A 24,695-nucleotide genomic window follows, 5' to 3' on the forward strand; every position below is an offset into this window, starting at 1 on the left:
ATCTGGCGTAGAATTTTCAACTGGCTATAGAAGCTCCACACTAGGCTCTGAAAAAAATGTGCAAAAGAACCAAAAAGGAGGGGAGGCGTACAGTACGTAGGGTTCTGTAGAAGGAAACATGCAATCACGTGGCCACCGCTCTCCGCGAAGCGCTGCCGACCAGAGCCAGCGAGAACGGGAGGCACACGCCGGAAAGAGCATAATAGAGAGAGACCGGCTAGTTGGTGACTATTAGTAGAGTGCATCTTGAAACCGCGCAAAAAAAGACAAGGGACGAGGAGGAAACCAACAGGACAGAGCGCGGAAAGAGCATCCGGGCCCGCTTTCCGAGCATGCGCGTTGTGCCGTCGATTCTCGATGACTCACGTGGAAGTGCTTCGCAAAGCGCTGCGGCCACGTGATCGGATGTTCCTTTTAACAGTGGAGCGTACTGTACGCGGTCACGCATCACCGTCGGCTGCTTGGTGCTCGCTCGCATGCCAAGACGCACACAAATAAATAAACAAATAATTGGTTTTTTGGGGAAGGAAACGACGCAGTATCTGTCTCATACATCGCTGAACGCCTTAACAGCGCCGTAAGGGAAGGGATAAAGGAGGGAGTGAAAGAGAGGAAGAGAGAGGTGCCGTAGTGGAGTGCTCAGGAGTAATTTCGACCACCTGGGGATCTTTAACGTGCACTGACATCGCACAGCACAGGAGCGCCTTAGCGTTTTTCCTCCATAAAAACGCAGCCGCCGCGGTCGGGTTCGAAACCGGGAACTCCGGATCAGTCGTCGAGCGCCCTAGCCACTGAGCCACCGCGGCGGGGCAAGCTCGAAAATCTCGTGATGCATGTGCTACTCCTCTTACTACTCGAAAAGTTAAACGCTCACACAGGCGACCTTTCCATGCAAAATGGTTGTCTGGGCTTTGAAGCTCCTGCATATAAAAATTACAAGCGCTGATAACTTCAGGGGTTGCTATACATAGTGCAGGCATTCACAGCAGTTGCAAATGTTGGCGTGTAGGTTATGGCGACGATGTGTTATGGAAGGGCATACCAGTCCGTTGCTTCTCGTAAAAAAATAACTAAACGGTAAAAGGAGTGGCATATGATCAGGTGGACGTGAAACGAGGCGAATACTCAAAGCGTGGTGATCAGCGTGGTGGGAGTGCGTAGATGTTGGGTTTCCGTCTTAGTTGTGAATAAGAGAACTTTTGACACAGGGTAATGCTGGCAATGCGACACTGAGTTGGAAGATTAGAAGAACTATTTTAACGGCATGACGAGCTTATGTATATTTCAATTTTAACGCAGTGATGTTTTCGCGCTTTTATTTTATACGATCACTTTCTTGCACATGAAATAACAATTTGTTTTGTTTTGAATTCTGTAGCTGGCTGTTTGTATATTTTAATCAAGCTGGTTACACGCAAGCTATTCTGTTGCTATAACACGTCGGTGCAAATACGCTATTGGCTTACCTATCGCTGATAAGTTGCGATTTCTCCCATGCTTCTTCAGATGTTTACAAGAACCCCCATGAAGGTTGCTCATGTACGGTTTGCTTATGTGCTGGCCATTTTTTTTCCCCGCAGGCCATTTTGCATAGTATAGTCCTAAGCCGGTTTTCTCGCAGAGTGCACAACTGCCAACCGCCCGGAGGGCAACCTGCCCAGGCGTGTGTGCATATATATATATATATATATATATATATATATATATATATATATATATATATATATATATATATATATATATATATATATATATATATATATATATATATATATATATTAAAGGACTGAAGCTGAGACGCGGCCGTCCGCTCGAATACGTAGCCTTTAATGCCGCTTCCTTGTCCTCTTCTCCCCGTGCCTCCGATCTTTACTTCATCTTTATTGTCCCAGCATCGCTCTCGACCACGACTGCGGACCTGAAACAAAGAGAAAACACCGCAGTTCTTTACACATAATGCGCTTCATGACGGGGAGGATTCCACGAATGTCTGCGAAAGCCCCAAGATAACAGGGGTCAATCATTCATCACGTACAGGAATCGTATAGCAACTGCAAACGGCTGTGAACGCAATGAGAGTTGCGCTGAACTCCAACGTTTCCAGCGAATCATGCGAACACTTTCGCTTCAGCTCTGGCGGCCATGGTAGTAGGAAGAGGCACCATTACTTATTCCGTCCACAACCTATTCAGTCTTGCAAGCGAACAACCCTTTGCTTCCACCGCGACACGTGCGCTGCGAAATTGTTTCCTCTTTGCCTGTCCGAGTCTGCATGAAACGCTGCAGTACACACACGTCACATAATGTCACCTAACCGCTCAGTGAAGACGTAGGGCCCATCGTATTTCGCGGTCAGTTTACGCCCTGCTGACTGTAGGCCGCGTCGCGCCCAGACCTCGTCTCCAACTTCATAGCAAGGAGCTGGTCGATGTCGGCAGTCGGAGTTGCGTTTTTGCGCCTGTTGCGCACGAGACGCTCTTTACTGTGCATCCCACCTGATTAGCTGACAAGCTGCCTATCGTGGCACAGGGGTCCCGATATTGATAGGTGTTTCCAAGTTGCACGTTCTTGTATGTTGAGGCTCTTGAAAGTACAGAATTTTGTAAGGCGTTGTTCCTGCCGAACTGTGCACAGAAGTGTTGACAGCGTAGGCTGCCGCTGGAGGTGTTGGTCTCAGTCTGACTCGCCTGTTTCGTTATTCATGCAGAATGGAGTGAGTCGCGATTTTATGGTCCGATTCGTCCACTCGGGGAAATTAACCATCCGCTTGAGAGTGGTACGCCGATGCAATGTGGTGCTCAACCCCCGCCCGGCGCAGGTAAGCACGGATTTCGCGACTTCAAAAGGTGGTCGACTGGTCCGATATTAGTTTTCGCGGAAGCCCGTGACGCCATTCGAACCGGTCTAGTAAAAATTAAACGACGTAGCGTGCAGTGAGAGTGGGCCTAGAGGCAACCTCCGCAAATTTTGACAAATATTCTACAGCCACTAATATATACGAGCTGCCCACTGCTGATGCTTCAGGAGGTGCAAAGTTGTCAATCACTATAGTGTCAAATGCAGTCTAAGGCAAAGGGATGGGCGTGAGAAACCCGGGTTGGCATCCTAGAAGACGCTTGTACTGCTGGCAGACTTCGCAGCTCGCAACGTACGCACGGATGCTGTTGCCCATCTTGGGCCACCAGAAGCGTTCCTGCGGCGTTCGCAACGTGGCTCGCTGGCCAATGTGCCCTCCAGTGGGGCAGTCGTGAATGGCGTGAAGCACGCGCAGCAGGAAGTACGAGGAGATGCGGTTCTTCCTCCCGGTTTTTGAGCCAGTGTGGCGTACAACGTAGCATCCCGCAGGACAAACATGGAGTTGCTCCTGGTGTCCCCAAGGAGAGCCATGATAGCTGCCAAATCTCGGTCTTTGTTTTGTGATTTTTTTGGCGTGCTATCTAAATAAGAGCCCGCTTTCGCTTGACCGAGTTTGAGAGCAGCCGTCAACACTGCGGTGTCGCAACAAGGCATCTGCAATTCGGTCAAGAGCTCCGGCCCGATGCCGCACACCATATGTGTATTCTTGACGAGTAATTTTCCAGCGAGCGATCTTGTGCTCGAGGTGCCGCTTCGTGAATATCCAGGGGATTTCGGAATTATCAGTTACGTCGGTGAATTTCAGTCCGAAGATGTAGTAGCGAAATTTGTCGTCGACACTCCAGACCACAACCAGACATTCCGGCTCGTTGGAGTGGTAATGGTTTCGGCATCAACAGTTTGCGTCTAGCGTACACGACGATGTGCTGAGCACCCTGCGTCATTGTAAAGCACCGAAGCTGAGACGCGGTCGCCTGCCCGAATGCCTAGCCTTTAATGTCACTTCCTTCTCCGCTTCTTCCCGCGCCTCTGATCTTTACTTAATCTTTGTTGTCCTGGCATCAATATATATATATATATAGCAACCTGCCCACCTCATCAGGTGCCAGCTCATTTAATCATGAGAGGCTGCTCGGGAAGGCCAACCATTCGCTACCCAACTACAGTCCCACAGACGGCAGCCCCTGCCAGAGAAGGCACGTGGCGCATCGCTTGGCCGCTGCACCCCTGCGCCAGGAGTGGTAGGAAGGCTCCAAAGGATCTATAAATGTAGAGGATAACCGATTCCGCATATATTGGCATTAACCCATTATCGCTATCTGAACAGCAGCCAACCGTGAACATTTGGTCTGAACACCAGAACCGAGGGGGAAACAGATCTGCTAGCGCACATAATTCGCATTTGGCCTAACTGCACAAACCGATCATGGTATTCGCCATTTTGCACCGGTATATTCCTAACCGCTGTCACAGGTGGAAGAGATACGAAATCTGTCGAGAAGGTAACGGCGTAGCTCACATCCGGATTTACTCGCTCTCCAAAGTTTACGTAACTCTGCTCACACATATCGGCTGCCGCCTCGCAAATGAAATTTGCTTGAATGGATGTCTTCCTTCATTTTCAATTTTATAATTGGGCGCCTGTGTTTGTTTTTCTTTCCCTTCATTTGCTCCTTTTAGCCTATATTGCCCCTATTTGCCTGAGAACTTCTGCTATTCGTCTCAGTTCCCACCACGCTTCGTTCCAAATTTTGCCTGAGAATTTTTGCAGTTCGTAGAAATTCCCACAACGCTTCGTTCCAAGTTTTCAAACTTGGCGCAGCGCATTGGCTCCGCCCACACTTTCGGTCACGTGGTACCATATATACGACGGTTCAAATTTGGCGTTGCCTTTCTTGTGGCCCCGGCCACTTTTAACACATTTTATGCTTCTAATAAATTAACTATTCACTGCTCGTCACCAAATTTTTTTCCCGAACCCTCACATCATTGTTCTGTCGTCTGGCGCTCATATCGATAAGAGCACTCTGCGAAGTGCGCATGCGTGATTAAGTATAAAAAGCAGAGTGCCGCTTGCTAGCGGCTCTCTTTCTTTCCCGAGCCTCAACCCACAGGCATTGATTAATAAACGTCGTTCACCCGGAACTTGCCTGATCCTTTCGGCTCGCCTGGGCGCAAAACATAACACGTGGCGACGAAGATGGGATTTTGAAGAGTTGCGCAGCGTCAAGGAAGAGAAGTGTTCTCGGCATTCAGCCTCTGTTCAGTATCGACGATTTAAGAGTGCTGTTTTTTTTTCTTTTCTTTGCTGACTGATATCATGAACAAAGAAGCCAGTGCCGGTTCGAAGCAGGTTGCTGCTCAAATTGGCCAAATAGAACCATTCCACGTTTCCAAGAATGACTGGGCGTCGTACGAAGAACGGATGACGTAGTTTCTAATCGTCAACCGTGTTCCCGAAGGTGACAGAGTACATGCATTCGTGAGCATCATAGGCCCCAGTACCTACAGTCTTCTGAAATCGTTGGTTGCCCCGGATTTGCCTTCAGCCAAGAGCTTCGAGGTACTAAAGATGTCCCTGGGGGACCATCTGTCTCCGAAACCGTCGGTCATTGGCGAGAGAGCAAAGTTCCACAGGAGATTACGTTGCCGAACTACGGAAGCTAGCACGAACCTGTGATTTTGAAAGCGCGTTAGACAAGTCCCTCTGGGATCTCTTCGTGTGAGGCTTGTTAAGAGAGGATATACGGCGAGTGCTGTTCACTGATGATAGCAAACTTACGTTTCTGAAGCGCGCTGTGGCTATGGAGGCGGCAACAAAAAGCACCGCGGAAGCCCGTACAGGTGTGTCTGCAGCCAACCCCCTGCATAAGGTACAAGCGACTTCGAGTGTCCAGTCGCATGCATGTTTTCGCTGCGGGTCGCCGGAACATTCCGGCAAAGCGTGTCCCCACGTAATGCTATAAGTGCAACAAAAAAGGGCTCCTGCAACGAGTTCGCCGTAGCGCTTCCGGCACGTCGCATGAGAAACGCCCCATCAAGGACACTGCAAAAACTTCATCGGTGGTATCCCACTCGGAAGTGGTAGCCGTAAAGGACGTCATTTGCTCTCAATATTGAGCCTATCATGGTACCGATGACAGTAAATGATGTGACAGTCCCTATGGAGCTATATAGGTGCCGCCGTCAGTCATGCCTTTAAAACAATACCGCCAATTTTTTTTCATCAGCCACGCTCAACGCGACAGGAGTCAATCTCCGCATCTATACAGGAGCCCTGGTGATCTCAAAAGGCGTCCCACAAGTCAAGGTGCAGCACGGTGGCAACACGGCGAGCCTTCCTCCATACGTCGTTGACCGGGAGGGGCCGCCATTGCTGGGCCGGGAATGGCGTCAGGCAATTAGGCTGGAATGGAGCAAAATCTGGAATTTCCTCCTTATGTCAAGGTCAGAGCTGCGCCAGTTGTCAAGAGCAACGTAACGTTCCAATCAACGCACCTCTTCACCCGTGGTCATGGCCGACTTCAACGTGGCAGCGTGTTCACGAAGACTTTGCGGGACCTTTTCAGAATACCATGTTTTTAGTGGTGGTCGACGAATATTCTAAATGACCAGAGGTCTTCGAAATGAGATTGGCAACTACAGAAAGCACGATTCGTTGTTTGACCGAGCTCTTCGCACGTTTTGATTTCCCTGAAACAATTGTTTCCGATAATGGACCTCTGTTTCGCAGGAGTTCAAGCACTTCGTGCAGGCAATGGGAGCGCGGCACGTCCTCACGGCTACTTACCACCCCAGCTCTAATGGGTTGGCAGAGCGTTTCATCTAGACCTTTAAGATTGCGCTGCGCAAAGAGAGCACAGGAGGAACACTGCAGGTAAAGCTGCATAAATTTTTGCTGTCGTATCGTAACACACCACATAACACGACTGGTGAGTCACCAGCGGCATTGCTCCTAGGACAACGCTTACGCTGTCGGCTAGATGCCGTAAACCATTCCGTGGGGGAAAGAGTAGCATACAGAAGGTGCACTCAGGCACTAGTTCGTCCATGTCGCGAACGTCACTTCTTGGTAGGCGACAGAGTGTTAGCACGCTATTTTTCTAGAAAACCAAAGTGGGCGCCCGCTTTGATTGCTCCTCAAACAGGACCTGTCTCTTTCCAAGTACGTGCTACCACCCCGGCGTCACCTGGCATGGGCACCAGGATCATATGCTACAGAGGCCTGCAAATGACGTTCCCCCTAGGAATGGAACAGCGGGTGAAGTTACAACCAGCGAGTTCCTGGTTTATCCTGAGACTGCCGGCGCACCAGTTCCTTCCAGTCCTCAACCGTCCAGGGTAACTCCGGTTGTGCAACAGGCGACACCAGCATCCGCCGAGGCAAGACGCTACCCCATGCGAAATCGTCGCCCACCAGCTAGATTTGAAGCTGGACTCTGATTGTCTGTGTGCTTCATTAAAAGGGGAAGTGGTGTTTCGTCGGCTGACGCCAATGCCGATAAGGGCACTCTGCGAAGTGCGCACGCATCACAAGTGTTAAAAGCAGAGTGCGGCTTGCTAGCGGTGCTCTTTTTTGTCCGAGCCTCAACCCACAAGCATGGGTTAATAAACGTCGTTCACCCGGAACTTGTCTGATCCTTTAGGCACGCCTGGGCGCAAAACGTAAGAATCATAATCCGTCGATTACAATCATGCGAACACTTTTCCTTCAGCTCTGGCGGTCATGGTAGTAGGAAGAGGAACCATGAGTTAGGTATTCCGTACACGACCTATTCAGTGTTGCAAGCGAACGACCGTTTTTTTTTGAACCGCGACACGTGCACTGCGAAATTGTTTCTTCTCCGCCTGTCCTAATCTGCCTGAAACGCTGCCGTACACACACGCCACGTATTGTCACCTAACCGTTTAGTGATGCCGTAGGGCCCATCGTATTTCGCGGTCAGTTTACGCCCTGCTGACTGTAGGCCGCGTCGCGCCCAGACCTCGTCTCCAACTTCATAGCAAGGAGCTGGTCGATGTCGGCAGTCGGAGTTGCGTTCTTGCGCCTGTTGCGCGCGAGACGCTCTTTACCGTGCTTCCCACCTGATTCGCTGACAAGCTGCCTATCGTTGCACAGGGGTCCCGATATTGATAGGTGTTTCCAAGTTGCACGTTCTTGTAAGTTGAGGCTCTTAAAAGTACAGAATTTTGTAAGGCGTTGTTCCTGCCGAACTGTGCACAGAAGTGTTGACAGCGTAGGCTGCCGCTGGAGGTGTTGGTCTCAGTCTGACTCGCCTGTTTCATTATTCATGCTGAATGGAGTGAGTCGCCATTTTATGGTCCGATTCGTCCACTCGGGGAAATTAACCATCCGCCTGAGAGTGGTACGCCGATGCAATGTGGTGCTCAACCCCCGCCCGGCGCAGGTAAGCACGGATTTCGCGACTTCAAAAGGTGGTCGACTGGTCCGATATTAGTTTTCACGGAAGCCCGTGACGCCATTCGATCTGGTCTAGTAAAAATTAAACGACGTAGCGTGCAGTGAGAGTGGGCCTAGAGGCAACCTCCGCAAATTTTGACAAATATTCTACAGCCACTAATATATACGAGCTGCCCACTGCTGATGTTTCAGGAGGTGCAAAGTTGTCAATCACTATAGTGTCAAATGCAGTCTAAGGCAAAGGGATGGGCGTGAGAAACCCGGGTTGGCATCCTGGAAGACGCTTGTACTGCTGGCAGACTTCGCAGCTCGCAACGTACGCACGGATGCTGTTGCCCATCTTGGGCCACCAGAAGCGTTCCTGCGGCGTTCGCAACGTGGCTCGCTGGCCAATGTGCCCTCCAGTGGGGCAGTCGTGAATGGCGTGAAGCACGCGCAGCAGGAAGTACGAGGAGATGTGGTTCTTCCTCCCGGTTTTTGAGCCAGTGTGGCGTACAACGTAGCATCCCGCAGGACAAACATGGAGTTGCTCCTGGTGTCCCCACGGAGAGCCATGATAGCTGCAAAATCTCGGTCTTTGTTTTGTGATTTTTTTGGCGTGCTATCTAAATAAGAGCCCGCTTTCGCTTGACCGAGTTCGAGAGCAGCCGTCAACACTGCGGTGTCGCAACAAGGCATCTGCAATTCGGTCAAGAGCTCCGTCCCGATGCCGCACACCATATGTGTATTCTTGACGAGTAATTTTCCAGCGAGCGATCTTGTTCTCGAGGTGCCGCTTCGTGAATATCCAGGGGATTTAGGAATTATCAGTTACGATGGTGAATTTCAGTCCGAAGATGTAGTGGCGAAATTTGTCGTCGACACTCCAGACCACAACCAGACATTCCGGCTCGTTGGAGTGGTAATGGCTTTCGGCATCAACAGTTTGCGTCTAGCGTACAAGACGATGTGCTGAGCACCCTGCGTCATTGGAAAGGACCGAAGCTGAGACGCGGTCGCCTGCTTGAATGCCTAGCCATTAATGTCACTTCCTTCTCCGCTTCTTCCCGCCCCTCTGATCTTTTCTTAATCTTTGTTGTCCTGGCATCAATATATATATATAGCAACCTGCCCACCTCATCAGGTGCCAGCTCATTTAATCATGAGAGGCTGCTCGGGAAGGCCAACCATTCGCTACCCAACTACAGTCCCACAGACGGCAGCCCCTGCCAGAGAAGGCACGTGGCGCATCGCTTGGCCGCTGCACCCCTGCGCCAGGAGTGGTAGGAAGGCTCCAAAGGATCTATAAATGTAGAGGATAACCGATTCCGTATATATTGGCATTAACCCATTATCGCTATCTGATCAGCAGCCAACCGTGAACATTTGGTCTGAACACCGGAACCGAGGGGGAAACAGATCTGCTAGCGCACATAATTCGCATTTGGGCAAACTGCACAAACCGATCATAGTATTCGCCATTTTGCACCGGTATATTCCAAACCGCTGTCACAGGTGGAAGAGATACGAAATCTCTCGAGAAGGTAACGGCGTAGGTCACATCCGGATTTACTCGCTCTCCAAAGTATACGTAACTCTGCTCACACATATCGGCTGCTACCTGGCTCGGATCTCGCCCAGTCTTCGTTCGTACGTGCGCTTGCAGCAGTGAGGTTTGTGCGGGTTCGATGTAGGGTTTTGCGAAAAAGTCACACAATGCTGACTCACCTTCCCGTCGACTTGGCACTCGCACCGCTCTTAGCGGAGCCCAGCGTCGCATGTGTAGACGGCTCTCGAGTGGCACTCTGGCTTGTTGTGGGCTTCCCCGCCGAGAACTGCATGAAAATACCCGACTACTCGTCACGTATCCTCCTGAGCCACGCAATGCCACGCCTCCGATTTTTTTTTCAAACGCTTCGCAAATAAAATTTGCTTGAATGGATGTCTTCCTTCATTTTCAATTTTATAATTGGGCGCCTGTGTTTGTTTTTCTTTCCCTTCATTTGCTCCTTTTAGCCTATATTGCCCCTATTTGCCTGAGAACTTCTGCTATTCGTCTCAGTTCCCACCACGCTTCGTTCCAAATTTTGCCTGAGAATTTCTGCAGTTCGTAGAAATTCCCACAACGCTTCGTTCCAAGTTTTCAAACTTGGTGCAGCGCATTGGCTCCGCCCACACTTTCGGTCACGTGGTACCATAATTACGACGGTTCAAATTTGGCGTTGCCTTTCTTGTGGCCCCGGCCACTTTTAGCACATTTTATGCTTCTAATAAATTAACAATTCACTGCTCGTCACCAAATTTTTTTCCCGAACCCTCACATCATTGTTGTGTCGTCTGGCGCTCATATCGATAAGAGCACTCTGCGAAGTGCGCATGCGTCATTAAGTATAATAAGCAGAGTGCCGCTTGCTAGCGGCTCTCTTTCTTTCCCGAGTCTCAACCCATAGGCATTGATTAATAAACGTCGTTCACCCGGAACTTGCCTGATCCTTTCGGCTCGCCTGGGCGCAAAACATAACACGTGGCGACGAAGATGGGATTTTGAAGAGTTGCGCAGCGTCAAGGAAGAGAAGTGTTCTCGGCATTCAGCCTCTGTTCAGTATCGACGATTCAAGAGTGCGGTTTTTTTTTTCTTTTCTTTGCTGACTGATATCATGAACAAAGAAGCCAGTGCCGGTTCGAAGCAGGTTGCTGCTCAAATTGGCCAAATAGAACCATTCCACGTTTCCAAGAATGACTGGGCGTCGTACGAAGAACGGATGACTTAGTTTCTAATCGTCAACCGTGTTCCCGAAGGTGACAGAGAACCTGCATTCCTGAGCATCATAGGCCCCAGTACCTACAGTCTTCTGAAATCGTTGGTTGCCCCGGATTTGCCTTCAGCCAAGAGCTTCGAGGTACTAAAGATGTCCCTGGGGGACCATCTGTCTCCGAAACCGTCGGTCATTGGCGAGAGAGCAAAGTTCCACAGGAGGCAGCAAGTCGAAGACGAGTCCATTTCTGATTACGTTGCCGAACTACGGAAGCTAGCACGAACCTGTGATTTTGAAAGCGCGTTAGACGAGTCCCTCTGGGATCTCTTCGTGTGAGGCTTGTTAAGAGAGGATATACGGCGAGTGCTGTTCACTGATGATAGCAAACTTACGTTTCTGAAGCGCGCTGTGGCTATGGAGGCGGCAACAAAAAGCACCGCGGAAGCCCGTACAGGTGTGTCTGCAGCCAACCCCCTGCATAAGGTACAAGCGACTTCGAGTGTCCAGTCGCATGCATGTTTTCGCTGCGGGTCGCCGGAACATTCCGGCAAAGCGTGTCCCCACGTAATGCTATAAGTGCAACAAAAAAGGGCTCCTGCAACGAGTTCGCCGTAGCGGTTCCGGCACGTCGCATGAGAAACGCCCCATCAAGGACACTGCAAAAACGTCATCGGTGGTATCCCACTCGGAAGTGGTAGCCGTAAAGGGCGTTATTTGCTCTCAATATTGAGCCTATCATGGTACCGATGACAGTAAATGATGTGACAGTCCCTATGGAGCTTGATATAGGTGCCGCCGTCAGTCTTGCCTTTCAAACAATACCGCCAATTTTTTTTTTCATTAGCCACGCTCAACACGACAGGAGTCAAGCTCCGCATCTATACAGGAGCCCTGGTGATCTCAAAAGGCGTCCCACAAGTCAAGGTGCAGCACAGTGGCAACACGGCGAGCCTTCCTACATACGTCGTTGACCGGGAGGGGCCGCCATTGCTGGGCCGGGAATGGCTTCAGGCAATTAGGCTGGAATGGAGCAAAATCCATATGTCAAGGTCAGAGCTTCGCCAGTTGTCAAGAGCAACGTAACGTTCCAATCAACGCACCTCTTCACCCGTGGTCATGGCCGACTTCACCGTGGCAGCGTGTTCACGTAGACTTTGCGGGACCTTTTCAGAATACCATGTTTTTAGTGGTGGTCGACGAATATTCTAAATGACCAGAGGTCTTCGAAATGAGATGGCAACTACAGAAAGCACGATTCGTTGTTTGACCGAGCTCTTCGCACGTTTTGATTTCCCTGAAACAATTGTTTCCGATAATGGACCTCTGTTTCGCAGGAGTTCAAGCACTTCGTGCAGGCAATGGGAGCGCGGCACGTCCTCACGGCTCCTTACCACCCCAGCTCTAATGGGTTGGCACAGGAGGAACACTGCAGGTAAAGCTGCATAAATTTTTGCTGTCGTATCGTAACACACCACATAACACGACTGGTGAGTCACCAGCGGCATTGCTCCTAGGACAACGCTTACGCTGTCGGCTAGATGCCGTAAACCATTCCGTGGGGGAAAGAGTAGCATACAGAAGGTGCACTCAGGCACTAATTCGTCCGTGTCACGAACGTCACTTCTTGGTAGGCGACAGAGTGTTAGCACGCTATTTTTCTAGAAAACCAAAGTGGGCGCCCGCTTTGATTGCTGCTCAAACAGGACCTGTCTCTTTCCAAGTACGTGCTACCACCCCGGCGTCACCTGGCATGGGCACCAGGATCATATGCTACAGAGGCCTGCAAATGACGTTCCCCCTAGGAATGGAACAGCGGGTGAAGTTACAACCAGCGAGTTCCTGGTTTATCCTGAGACTGCCGGCGCACCAGTTCCTTCCAGTCCTCAACCGTCCAGGGTAACTCCGGTTGTGCAACAGGCGACACCAGCATCCGCCGAGGCAAGACGCTACCCCATGCGAAATCGTCGCCCACCAGCTAGATTTGAAGCTGGACTCTGATTGTCTGTGTGCTTCATTAAAAGGGGAAGTGGTGTTGCGTCGGCTGACGCTCATGCCGATAAGGGCACTCTGCGAAGTGCGCACGCATCACAAGTGTTAAAAGCAGAGTGCGGCTTGCTAGCGGTGCTCTTTTTTGTCCGAGCCTCAACCCACAAGCATGGGTTAATAAACGTCGTTCACCCGGAACTTGTCTGATCCTTTAGGCACGCCTGGGCGCAAAACGTAAGAATCATAATCCGTCGATCACAACCATGCGAACACTTTTGCTTCAGCTCTGGCGGTCATGGTAGTAGGAAGAGGAACCATGAGTTATACCATACACGACCTATTCAGTCTTGGAAGCGAACGACCGTTTTTTTGAACCGCGACACGTGCACTGCGAAATTGTTTCTTCTCCGCCTGTCCTAATCTGCCTGAAACGCTGCCGTACACACACGCCACGTATTGTCACTTAACCGTTTAGTGATGCCGTAGGGCCCATCGTATTTCGCGGTCAGTTTACGCCCTGCCGACTGTAGGCCGCGTCGCACCCACACCTCGTCTCCAACTTCTTAGCAAGGAGCTTGTCGATGTCGGCGGACGAAGTTGCGTTCTTGCGCCTGTTGCGCGCGAGACGCTCTTTACCGTGCTTCCCACCTGATGCGCTGACAAGCTGCCTGTCGTGGCACAGGGGTCCCGATATTGATAGGTGTTTCCAAGTTGCACATTCTTGTAAGTTGAGGCTCTTGACCGTACACAATATTGTAAGGCGTTGTTCCTGCAGAACTGTGCCCTGAAGTGTTGACAGCGTAGGCTGCCGCTCGCAGGTACTGCTCCCAGTCTGCCTCACCTGTTTGTTATTCGTGCAGAAAGGAGTGAGTCGCGATTGCATGGTATGATTCGTCCGCTCGGGAAGACCATCCGCTTGAGAGTGGTACGCCGATGCAATGTGGTGTTCAACCCCCGCCCGGCGCAGGTAGGCACGGATTTCGCGACTTCGGAAGGTGGTCGACTGGTTCGATTTGTTTTCGGGGAAGCCCGTGCCGCCATTCCAACCTGTCTAGTAAAACGTCAACGATGTAGTGTAAAGGGAGAGAGGGCCCAGATCCAACCTCCGATCCAACAGCCACTAATATATACGAGCTACCCATTGCTGATGTTTCCCGAGGTGCAATGTTGTCAATCACTATAGTGTCAAGTGCAGTCTTGTTCAAAGGATTGGGTATGAGAAACCAGGGTTGGCATCCTGGAGGATTCTTGTACTGCTGGCAGACTTCGCAGCTCGCAACGTACGCGCGGATGCTGCTGCCCATCTTGGGCCATCAGAAGCGTTCCGGGGCCTTTCGCAACGTGGATCGCTGGCCAATGTGCCCTCCAGTCGGGCAGTCGTGAATTGCGTGGAGCACCCAAGCAGGAAGTACGAGGAGATGTTGTTCTTCCTTGCGGTTTTTGAGCCAGTGTAGCGGTACAACGTAGCATTCCGAAGGACAAACTTCGAGTTGCTCGCGCTGTCCCCAAGGGCTGCCATGATATTCGCCAAATCTCGGTCCTCGTTTTGGGCCTTTTTTATGTCGTTCTGCCTAAATAAGATGCAACCTTCGCTGGACCGAGTTCTAGAGCAGCCGTCACCACTGCGGCGTCGCGACAAGGCATCAGCAGTTCGGTCAAAAGCCCCGGCCCGATGCCGCATATCACATGTGTATTCTTGAAGAGTAATTATCCAGCGAGCGAACTTGTGCTTGAGGAGCGGCTTCGTGAATATCCAGGCGATTGCGGAATTATCCGTTACGATGGTGAATTTCTGTCCGAAGAGGTAGTAGCGAAACTTATCGTCGAAACTTCATACCGCCGCTAGTCATTCCAACTCGTTGGAGTGGTAATGGCTTTCGCAATCAAACAGTTGCTGCTAGCGTCCTCAACGACGTGATGAGAACCCTGCGCCATTGTAATTGACTAAAGCTGAGACGCGGTCGTCCGCTCGAATGCCTAGCCTTTAATGTCACTTCCTTGTCCTCTTCTCCCCGCGCCTCCGATCTTTACTTAATCTTTGTTGCCCCGGCTTCACAATATATATATATATATATATATATATATATATATATATATATATATATATATATATATATATATATATATATATATATATATATATATTGGCAGAGAAGGCATATAAAATCAGGGGCATATAAGCCATATAAACCCACGACCTCACCGGAAGCGATATTCGGAGGTCGTGGGTTCAGATCCCTTCGGCGGCATGGTTGTTTTTTCTGCTGGTTTATAAGTAATTTTCTTTAAACTAATTGATTTACGCTACAAATTAAAAAAACAATAACAAATTATAAATATTCCCTCTTATGCACCTTGGTTTCGGTGACTGTTGGCTTCCTTAATATATATATATATATATATATATATATATATATATATATATATATATATATATATATAGCAACCTGCCCACCGTATCAGGCGGCCGCTCATTTAATCATGAGAGGATGCTCGGGAAGGCCAACCATTCGCTACAAAACTAAAGTCCCACCGACAGCAGCCCCTGCCAGAGAAGGGAAGTGGCGCATCGCTTGGCAGCTGCACCCCTGCGCCAGGAGTGGTAGGAAGGCTCCAAAGGATCTTTGAATGTAGAGGATGACCGATTCCACATATATTGGCAATAACCCATTATCTCTATCCAAATGGTTGCCATCCGTGAACACTGGCTCTGAACACCGGAACCGTGGGGAAAACTGAACTGCTAGCGCACCTAATTCGCGTTTGGCCTAACTGCGCAAATTGATCAGGATTTTTCCCCACGCGCCATTTTGCACCGGTATTGTCCTAACCGCTGCCGCAGGTGGAAGAGATACGAAACCTCCCGAGAAGGTAACGGCGTAGCTCTCGTCCCGATTTACTCACACTCCAAAGTTGTCGTAACTCTGCTCACACATATCGGCTTCCATGCTGCCGCCTGGCTCGGGGCTGGCGCAGTCTTCAATCGTACGTGCGCTTGCAGCAGAGAGGTTTGTGCGGGTTCGATGTAGGTTTTGCAAACAAGTCACACAATGCTCACTCACCTACCCGTCGACTTGGCACTCGCACGGCTCTTGGCGGAGCCCAGCGTCGCATGCGCCGACGGTTCTCGAGTAGTTGTTGTGGGCCTCTCCGCGCCGAACTGCATGAAAATACCCAAGTTCTCGTCGCGTGTCCTCCTGAGACACGCAATGCCGCGCCTCCGATTTTTTCTCAAACGCTTAGCAAATGAAACTTGCTTGAATGGATGTCTTCCTTTATTTTGTCTTCCTTTATATTGAGCCTGTATTTTCTCTTTTTTCTCTCTATTTGCTACTCTTAGCCTCTATTGCCCCTATTTGACAGAAAATTTGTGCAATTCGTCGAATTCCCACCACGCTTCGTTCCAAATGTTCAAATTTGGCGCCGCGCATTGGCTCCGCTCACACTTTTGGTCACGTGATGCCATAATTCCGGCGGCTCAAATTTCGCATCACCTTTCTTGTAGCCCCGGCCACATTGAGCACATTTTTTGCATCTAATGAATTAACTATTCATCTGCTCGTCACCAAATTTTTGTTCCGCATCCTCACATCATCCTGCGTCGATTACAACCACTCTTTAAATGTTCTCTTTTCTCGAGTTCCCCACAAGTGGCTGCGAACACGGTTTCATGACACGAAAGCGCCGACGCAGCATATTAAAGCTTTCGCTTCAAAAGAAGTAACACCACCCTTCGCCCTAATGGCTTGAGTAACATGAAAAATTCCGCTTCCCAACTCCCTTTCTTTCCACGCGCTCGCGCCCATTAGCGGCGCGCTTCTTCAACCCTTCCAGATATTTCACGTTATCCAAACCTGCCTGCGGACAACGTATATAGACTGTTCCATTAATGATCATCATCATCAGCCTCACTAGGCTCACTGCAGGGCAAAGGCCTCTCCCATGTCTCTCCAATTGGGCCTGTCCTTTGCCAGCAGCGGCCACCTTATCTCCGCAAACTCCCTAATCTCATCCTCTCACCTAACTTTGTGGTGCCCCCTGCTGCGCTTTTCCTTCTCTTGGAATATCGGTTACCTTGCCTTCACATCAGATGACCAGCCATGCCCATACCTATTGATTTCGGCTCGGATGTCGTTAACTTATTGCGACAACCAGTCAGAAGGCGGACTGACGGAATCAGCGGAGATTTGTTGGCAGTAGTGCTAGTTAGCCATGCGCTGTTGTGAGCCAGCCGGAGAGAAGCTCCAGGCACCGGCGCAAGGAGGGAGCTGAACCGGGGTGCCCCTCGGGGTCGTCGTCGTCTAAAGATGGGACTGCATGTGATGCGTGAGCCTGGTGCTGCTGCTACAAAATCATGCTTATTCGCGGACCCATTCTTGCTATCTTTTTGTCCCTTAAGATTGAACCTATAATTTTCCTTTGTGTATCTCGCTTGGGTGTTGTCAGTCTAAGGTGAATCTTTTTCGTTAGCCGCTACGTTTCTGCCCTGTACGTGAGTACTGGCAAGATGCAGCTGTTATATATGTTCTATTAAAAACTATTTTGTAATGAAATGAGCGTGCCACACACTGCTAGCGCTAGGACTACTGATTGCGTAAAAAAGAGCCAGGTACACATCACGATTTCGGATGCCGCTAGTAAGAAATATAATTTCGTCAACCAGAAATTATAGTCCGCATTTCGATAGATGACATCTCAGTTACGACAAAGCATGTATGAAGGGATAACGACCGAAATTAGCGGCCGCTTTGAACCGCAGTGTTAAACGGACACTACAGAGCTATAGTTTCTCAAGGTTTCCCGCATGAACTACATGGTTCTGGCTGACTGAGAGGTGAATATTTTTTTACATAAAATAAAAAGCATAGCAAGTGAGTAGGCAAAATATATGCAGAGCTACGCTGATATTCCTCTCGTAGCCACATCACCCAAGTTTTGAATCCTTACCGTGCGGCGGACACGCCGATAGTAGTCCTCGTGAAGTTTCCGGAAGCACAGGAAATCCGCTAAAGCCGGAAACTCACGAGGGTGGCGGCATGGAGCCAGGCTGTAGGGAGCCTTCTTAGAGACCAAGGCCTCCAAGCGCTCCCTCTGCCTCTTTGTCAGTTGTGTTGTCCCAGTAGAGGCGCCGCCTGCAAGGTCAAAACGCACCACATAAGGTCTAGTTCGTGTAGTCATGCTCTAGCTATCACGATGATCTACGAGGCACAGACGGCAGAGGAACAATACAAACAGGATCTGATAAGCCTCTAATTGTCCTGGGGCCGTTTTCTATAAGCTGTCTATTTTAAAATGGCCATTTCGCGTCCGTCTGTTCCTTTCTCATTGATTACTCAGATATTCCCGCAGCTTTCAAGCGTCTGTGAAAAGCAACCCGGCCATAGGGTAGAAGGCTACCAGACCTCACCGTTGGCTTTATATCACAGGCAATACCAGGCAACGTTGAGGTCCGGTTGCCTTTTACCCAATGGCAGGGTCGCTTTCCACTGACGTTTGAAAGCCGCGAGTATATCTGAGTAACCAATGAAAAAAGACTAGACGGACGTGAAATTGGGATTATGAAACGAACCGCTTATACTATTACACGGCCCTTGTACCCAAATGAGCAAGAAAAGGCACGCCCACTCAATGTGGACATGCGACAGCAGATCTAAGCGGTAGTGCGCCGGCCTATACAGTAAGTTTGAGGCGGTGCTTCGCATTGAATCCGATAGCCCTGCAAGGCCCTCACTTCGGCGCTTGTGCGAACGACAGGGACGACAGCAGACGTTGCAGTCAGGCCCTTCTACGCCTGCGACACTTTCTTCTGATGCGCCTGTGCACCGGCTGCACTGATGTTTTCAGAGCACGGCCACGGCTCGCGTGTTCGCCCTAACAGTGCACGACATGTTGGCGTGCGAAGGTTTCGGCAAACAAGATTACAAGCAAACCAAGCAACGAAAGAACGATTGCATGATATTTATAAAGCTCGTTGAAGTCCCCGAAGTGCATGACGGCCACCCAGCTACGTACCCGGACGTGTTTATTGAAATGCAGCCCGAAAGGGAATTCTCAGCCAATCATATCTGCTCTCTGTAAAGCACTGTTCAGAATCGAAGCTAATAATCAGCCCGAAACGCGGGGATTCAGTTTTATTTAACCAAGGTAAATGTCCATAATTTTACAGTTCCGCGCATCGTGTCACATGAGGGAGCGCATCCTCTTTGTGTCAACATTTCTGGAAAGTTCTTGGCGCTCTTTGGCCATAACCGTGCGAATACGTAAATGGGCCAAGTAGCTCTTAGAAATAAGTAATGGCTCATATTCATAAAAAAATCTAGCAGATCTTCACATGGAGGTCCGATTGCCCACACGCAAGTAGGGCGGACGGAGCGAGCAATAGTCATGCCCCGAAATCTTAGGTGAAGTTATGCTTCATCATAGATGCGCTCCGTGCTTCTATTTCTGAATGGTATTCCAGGTAAGCGGTCTTTGTGAGATCGCTGCAGTCTGTGAAAAAATTTGGCTGTGGTTTAGTTCTGGTTAAACCTCGCTGAAATGCGAAAGCTGGTTAGCTTTCGTCATAGAATTTAATTGTTCCGAAGCAGTAGAGCAAATAGATTCAGATATAGTATTTTCGTCGGTAACCTACATGGCGAGATCGATCAACCAGCGCGTGGTGCACTGCTATATATCCCAATGAAGCCGCCACGGACCGAGCGCAACGCGAGCAGGTCGTCATATCGAAGGAGAGACCACCAGTTTAGGCGCGGCGCCTGCTCGGGGGCCACGGCACAGGCGACGAGCGGCTCCCTTCTAGCTGCGGCGGGGAGCAAGCTTATAATTTAACTGTTCCGAAGCAGTACAGCATCTAGATTGAGATATAGACTCTTCTTCGGTAACTTCCATGGCGAGTCTGATCAACCAACGCGTAGCGCACCGCTATATATCCCAGTGAAGCGCCACGGAGCGAGCGCAAGGCGAGGAGGTCGTCTTGTCAACAGAGAGACCACCTGCTAGGCGCGACGCCGGCTCGGCGGCGACGGCACACGCGACAAGCGGCTCCTTTCTAGCTTCGGCGGGGAGCAAGATGACGTCACGCGACATCATAGCAACGAGAGAGCAGACGTCACACCACCTTCCAAGCGCAGCGCCGGCTCTGGCGTATGTCATACGTGACGGGCGGTTTGACCTGGCGTATTTATTCTTTCGCAATAAAAGATCATTGTATTGCTGACGTCATTCGCTATGCTATGTTCAGGCAACGGCTCCTTTATTTCAGTCCCAGTTAGGTCGCTCTCTTTGTAGTGGTAGCCGATTGGGCCTTTCGATTCGCTTTCTCGTCCCGGGGTGGCGCCCATCATGTGGAACCGTATAGCTTACGTTAAAGTGGGAGCATATGGGAGATAATGGCATGTCTGGGCAATGCGCTTTAGGCCTCCTTGCGGAGTTAAAACACAATTTGTTCTCCCATTTCCCTTGGAATGTAGCTAGTTACGCGGATGCTATCCTTCCCTACTAAGATACAGCGGGTCCGAAGGCTCGAAGTAGAGCTCTAGAAGCATGAAGAACTTCGGTGAGGACGTTGAAGAGGAATGACTTGCCGCGGTCTCTGATAAGGACACAAGGGATCCATTGGACTGAAGCGTAGCATTCAGAAAGAATTGGGCAATTTCAAAAGCAGAGCCGGAAAGAATGCGGGACGTTTCAGCGTTTCTGGTGTAGTGGTCGATGGCGGAGAAGAGCCAACAGCTGCACGAGGGAGCTAATAGTAGTAACCGCAGAGGTCAATTCCAACAATGTCGAAGATGAGAAAGGACTTGGAAGGGGCTGTAGAAAGCCCGCAAGAGGAGAGGTGGGCCGTCTGCGGCGTTGACACGGAATGCAAGATGCAATATAATTTGCAACAGAGGTTGAGATGCCACGCCAAACGAAACGATGCTTGGTGCGGTCATAAGTTTTCTAGAAGCCTAAGTGACTGGTCGTAGGGTCGTTGTGAAACGCCTGCAAAACTTCATGGCGAAGAGAAAGGGGTATGAGAGGTGCCCAGGAGTGAACGATGGGGATATAAATGCGCCAAAGATGGATGTCGTCGACGAGATTGAAACAGTGAAGTTGGCTACGTAGACTGGCATTGGGAGTCTGTGTAGCACCACTAAGACGATTCATGAGAGTGCGACAGTGAGGGTCGGCCTGCTGTGCTGAGGCGAGATCGCCGAAACTGGGAACGGGCATCAAATCATTGACGGTGGCTGTCAAGGTTGATATAGTCATTGAATGACTAGACTGGAGGTATGAAGAAACGGGAGTCGCTCAGCGTGCTGTCGGCGAGGCGACGGGGCAGCGAGAGAGCGCATCGGCGTCCTTGTGTTGTTTTCTCGATTTGTAGGTGACGGTAAAGTCAAACTCATGCTGGCATAAAATCCAGCGTACGATGCCCTGGACAAGTTATTCTGTGACGGCAACCAGCACACCGCATGATGGTCAGTGACGACCACAAACTGGTTGGCGAACAAATAGGGGCGAAATTTTTGAGTGCCAACACAACAACGGGACACTCTTGCCCAGTGATCGTGAAGTTTTCTTCTGCGGCAGTCAAGATACGACTTTCGTAGACAATCAGTTGCTCGAGCGACGAGTGCAGGCACTGCAAAAATATGGCGCCAATTTCGTGCCTAATAGCGTCCATGTCTGAATTTTTGGGGTGTTTCGAAATGGGCCAGTATCGGATCATTTGTGAGAGCCTGTTTAAGGTTGTAGAGTCGGCCTCGTAATTTTCAGACCAAACGAAAGACATGCTGGCGTTAAGAAGTTAACGCAAATGGGCCGCGATCAGGGAGAAACTGCGGATGATGGGACGGAAGCATAATGCTAGTCCTAGAAAACTCGGAAGTCTTTGGCGCGTGTTGGGCATTGAAAGTGTAGAACGGCAGCCACTTCTTCAGGGACAGGCCCCTTCTGCCTAACGACGTGGCCGAGGACTTTGATTGAAGTGAAAAGAAAGCAAGATTGTTTCGTATTTAACTGAAGGCCGGCCTCGGAAAGTTCGCTAAAAGCTTTATTGAGGCGAGCAATGTGCTCGGAAAAAGTCGAGGAGAAAATGACTATGTCGTCCATATAGCAGAGACAAGCTTTCAGTTTCATTCCGCGGAAAATAGTGTCAATCATGCGTTCGAACGTGGCCTGAGCATTGCACAGGACGAATGGCATAACGTTGAACTCATAAGCCATGGCGTGTACCGAAAGTTGTCTTTTATTTTTTGCCCTCATGCATCTGTATTTGCCAATATTGGGATCGTAGGTCGAGACCAGAGAAAAAATGAGCACGTAGCAGACAGTCGAGGGCGTCGTCAGTACATGACAGTGGATAAATATCCTTTCCAGTGATGTCATTCAGGGTGCGATAGTCGACACAATAGCGTACTAGTACACCCATCCTTCTTTTGAACCAACAGAATAGATGAAGAACAAGAACTGGAAGAAGGGCATATGATGTGGAGTTTCAGCATGTCGGCTACATTTCCTACAACAATTTTGCGCTGACTGTAAGACACACGATATGATCGACGGCGAACAATGCTCGAACTGTCGCTGTGGATGCGATGCGTATCTGCGGACGTTTGGTCCGAACCAGTTGACTGAGTATCGATGCAAGCGCCATGGTTGTTCAAGACAGCAAGCAATCCTTCATTTTCAGCCGGCGTGAGATTAGCGTTTATATCAACTAAAATAGGTGCAGGAGGGGAAGCACAGTTCGCAATAGCGAAGCTTGCTGATGAAGAAGAAATAACGATAGTAGGATGAGCGGTAGCCTAGAAATTGATTACCGTGCCTTCGTGCAGAAAAATGGGCTTCGACGTAGTGCTGAAGGCAGTGAGAAGAGAAGACCCATTGGTGAAGCGTAGCAGGGACGCAACGAGAAAAATACCCTTTGAGAGAAGGCGGGAGCTTGGTGTGACGAATACGTTCCCAGCGTTGACGAGAGCAGATGCAACTGAGAGGACGTCTTCCTAGCATGGATAGACTACATGTTTAGTGGTGGTGGCAAAGTGATGAGAAGGCAGGGCAGGAGCTTCGAAAAGGGTTGATTCAGAAACTTGCAGAGTAGGAGGCTAACATGTAATTACAGCCTGCATAGAGTGCCGGAAATCACAGACGAGGTTGAGGATGTGAGCACAGGAAGGAAGCACAGCGAACTCGACGTGGTGCAGAATGCGGTCCGGAAGAAAGCATTGATTCCTCAATAGCAGTACGGAGAGAAGGGCAGCAGTAAAAAGCACGCACCATTCGAAGATGAAAACACAGAGCAGAACTAGTGACGGAAATAGCGCCGCCTGTATCAAAGTTTCTACCATAGTGCCTTCAATATCAACGGCAACATGTTCGATAGCGGCGGAGGAGGAATTGAGGGGTCGAAGAGCAGTGCAGTTTAGCCTTCAGAAACTACACAATTTAGTTGTCTGTGTGGTCAGCGGTCTCAGGGGGCGGACGAAGAGTCGATGAGGAGAGGCGGATGAGTGACGGGGAGCAGCGACGCGACGACCGGACGTTCGGCGAGTGGTCAGGAGAGGTCGACAGAGAGGAGGAGCGAGGAGTTGCATTGGCGGGAAACGGCGGACATACTCCGAGTACGTGTCGTCGTGGCAGAAGTCGCCATACGGGAAGCTACGCGGATAATTGGTGGCGGACGTCGGACGGTAAGCAGACGGAGAGTACGTGGCATCGTGTCGGAGCTCACCATATCATTCATGCTCGTCACGCTGACGCTGACAACAAACACGGGCAACATGGCAACGAATTCCACAGTAGTAACACAACGAACAATAAGGGGGCGGGCGCCAAACAGAAGGACACATGGCGGGCCTCGGGGATAAAGAGGCAATTGGCTCTGCTGCACTAGCTACGGATGAGAAGGAGAGTAAGAAGCAGCAGCAGTCGCAGCAACCTGGGTATATGTAGGCACACAATGTGGTACAGATGGTTCCGGAATCGTGAGGTGAGTGACGGAAGCGAGCTGGTCGTTGCTGAGATCGCGCAAAGGCGAGGACGGAGGTGACGGAAGCCAGCTGGTCGTTGCTGAGACCGCGCACAGTCGAGGACGGAGGTGACGGAAGCGAGCTGGTCGTTTCTGAGATCGCGCAAAGGCGAGAACGGAGGTGGGTGAAAATGAGATGGCAAGGTTGAGTCGTGTTGTTTCTCTAGGATAATGAAGGGAATGAGGGAGAGTAAGTCCACTTCGGTAGCATGGCGGGGGTCTTATGTCTTGCAAGCGGAACGTTTGGAGGCCGTCTAGACGATGGAAAGCAGTGCGAATAGGTTGCACTGCAGTAGGATTCTCGGTCATGGCGTTGTTGACACGTCGACACAGGACGAGTACAATTTCAATGTAGGACGTAAGATTTTCCCGGTAGCTGGACACGCATATCCAACATTATTTTGTAGATGTCCGCGCTTGCGTGAACGGTTCAATAAATTAGTCGAATCTGGGAGAAGTGGGTCCAGTTCATGATGGCATCTCTCTGGTTCACAAATCAAGCCTTGTCTATGGCAGTCAGGTAGAAGGAGACGTTGAGAAGCTTCAAAGCAGCGTATTATTGATTATAGACATTCACATACTGGTACTGCTCGACCAAGCCCTCGTCGTCGCTACGAAGACCCGAAAAGGTAGGAGGCTCGACCGAAAGGGCGGTAATGGCCTGCATGAGGTGTCTAGGGGA

At 50.2% G+C, this 24,695-nt stretch overlaps 1 protein-coding gene and 1 long non-coding RNA gene across 2 annotated transcripts in view; both read right to left on the reverse strand.

The window, feature by feature from the left end:
* Positions 1-1,831: 1,831 nt before the first annotated feature.
* LOC144121888 (uncharacterized) lies at positions 1,832-23,767 on the reverse strand. The gene is made up of 4 exons (XR_013312725.1): positions 23,717-23,767; positions 16,062-16,159; positions 9,986-10,092; positions 1,832-1,918 (listed from the first exon to the last, which is right to left on the reverse strand). It is a non-coding gene; the product is annotated as an uncharacterized LOC144121888 (long non-coding RNA).
* Positions 16,134-24,695, reverse strand: part of LOC144100983 (uncharacterized) — a 53,446-nt gene continuing 44,884 nt past the window's right edge. The window contains exons 10-11 of the mRNA XM_077633945.1: positions 17,947-18,131; positions 16,134-16,159 (exon numbers count right to left, since the gene is read on the reverse strand). The gene's annotated coding sequence lies outside the window, so the exon portion shown is untranslated. The remainder of the gene's footprint in view (positions 16,160-17,946; positions 18,132-24,695) is intronic.

The sequence above is a fragment of the Amblyomma americanum genome, chromosome 1 (assembly GCF_052857255.1).
Source record: "Amblyomma americanum isolate KBUSLIRL-KWMA chromosome 1, ASM5285725v1, whole genome shotgun sequence".
NCBI lineage: Eukaryota > Metazoa > Arthropoda > Arachnida > Ixodida > Ixodidae > Amblyomma > Amblyomma americanum.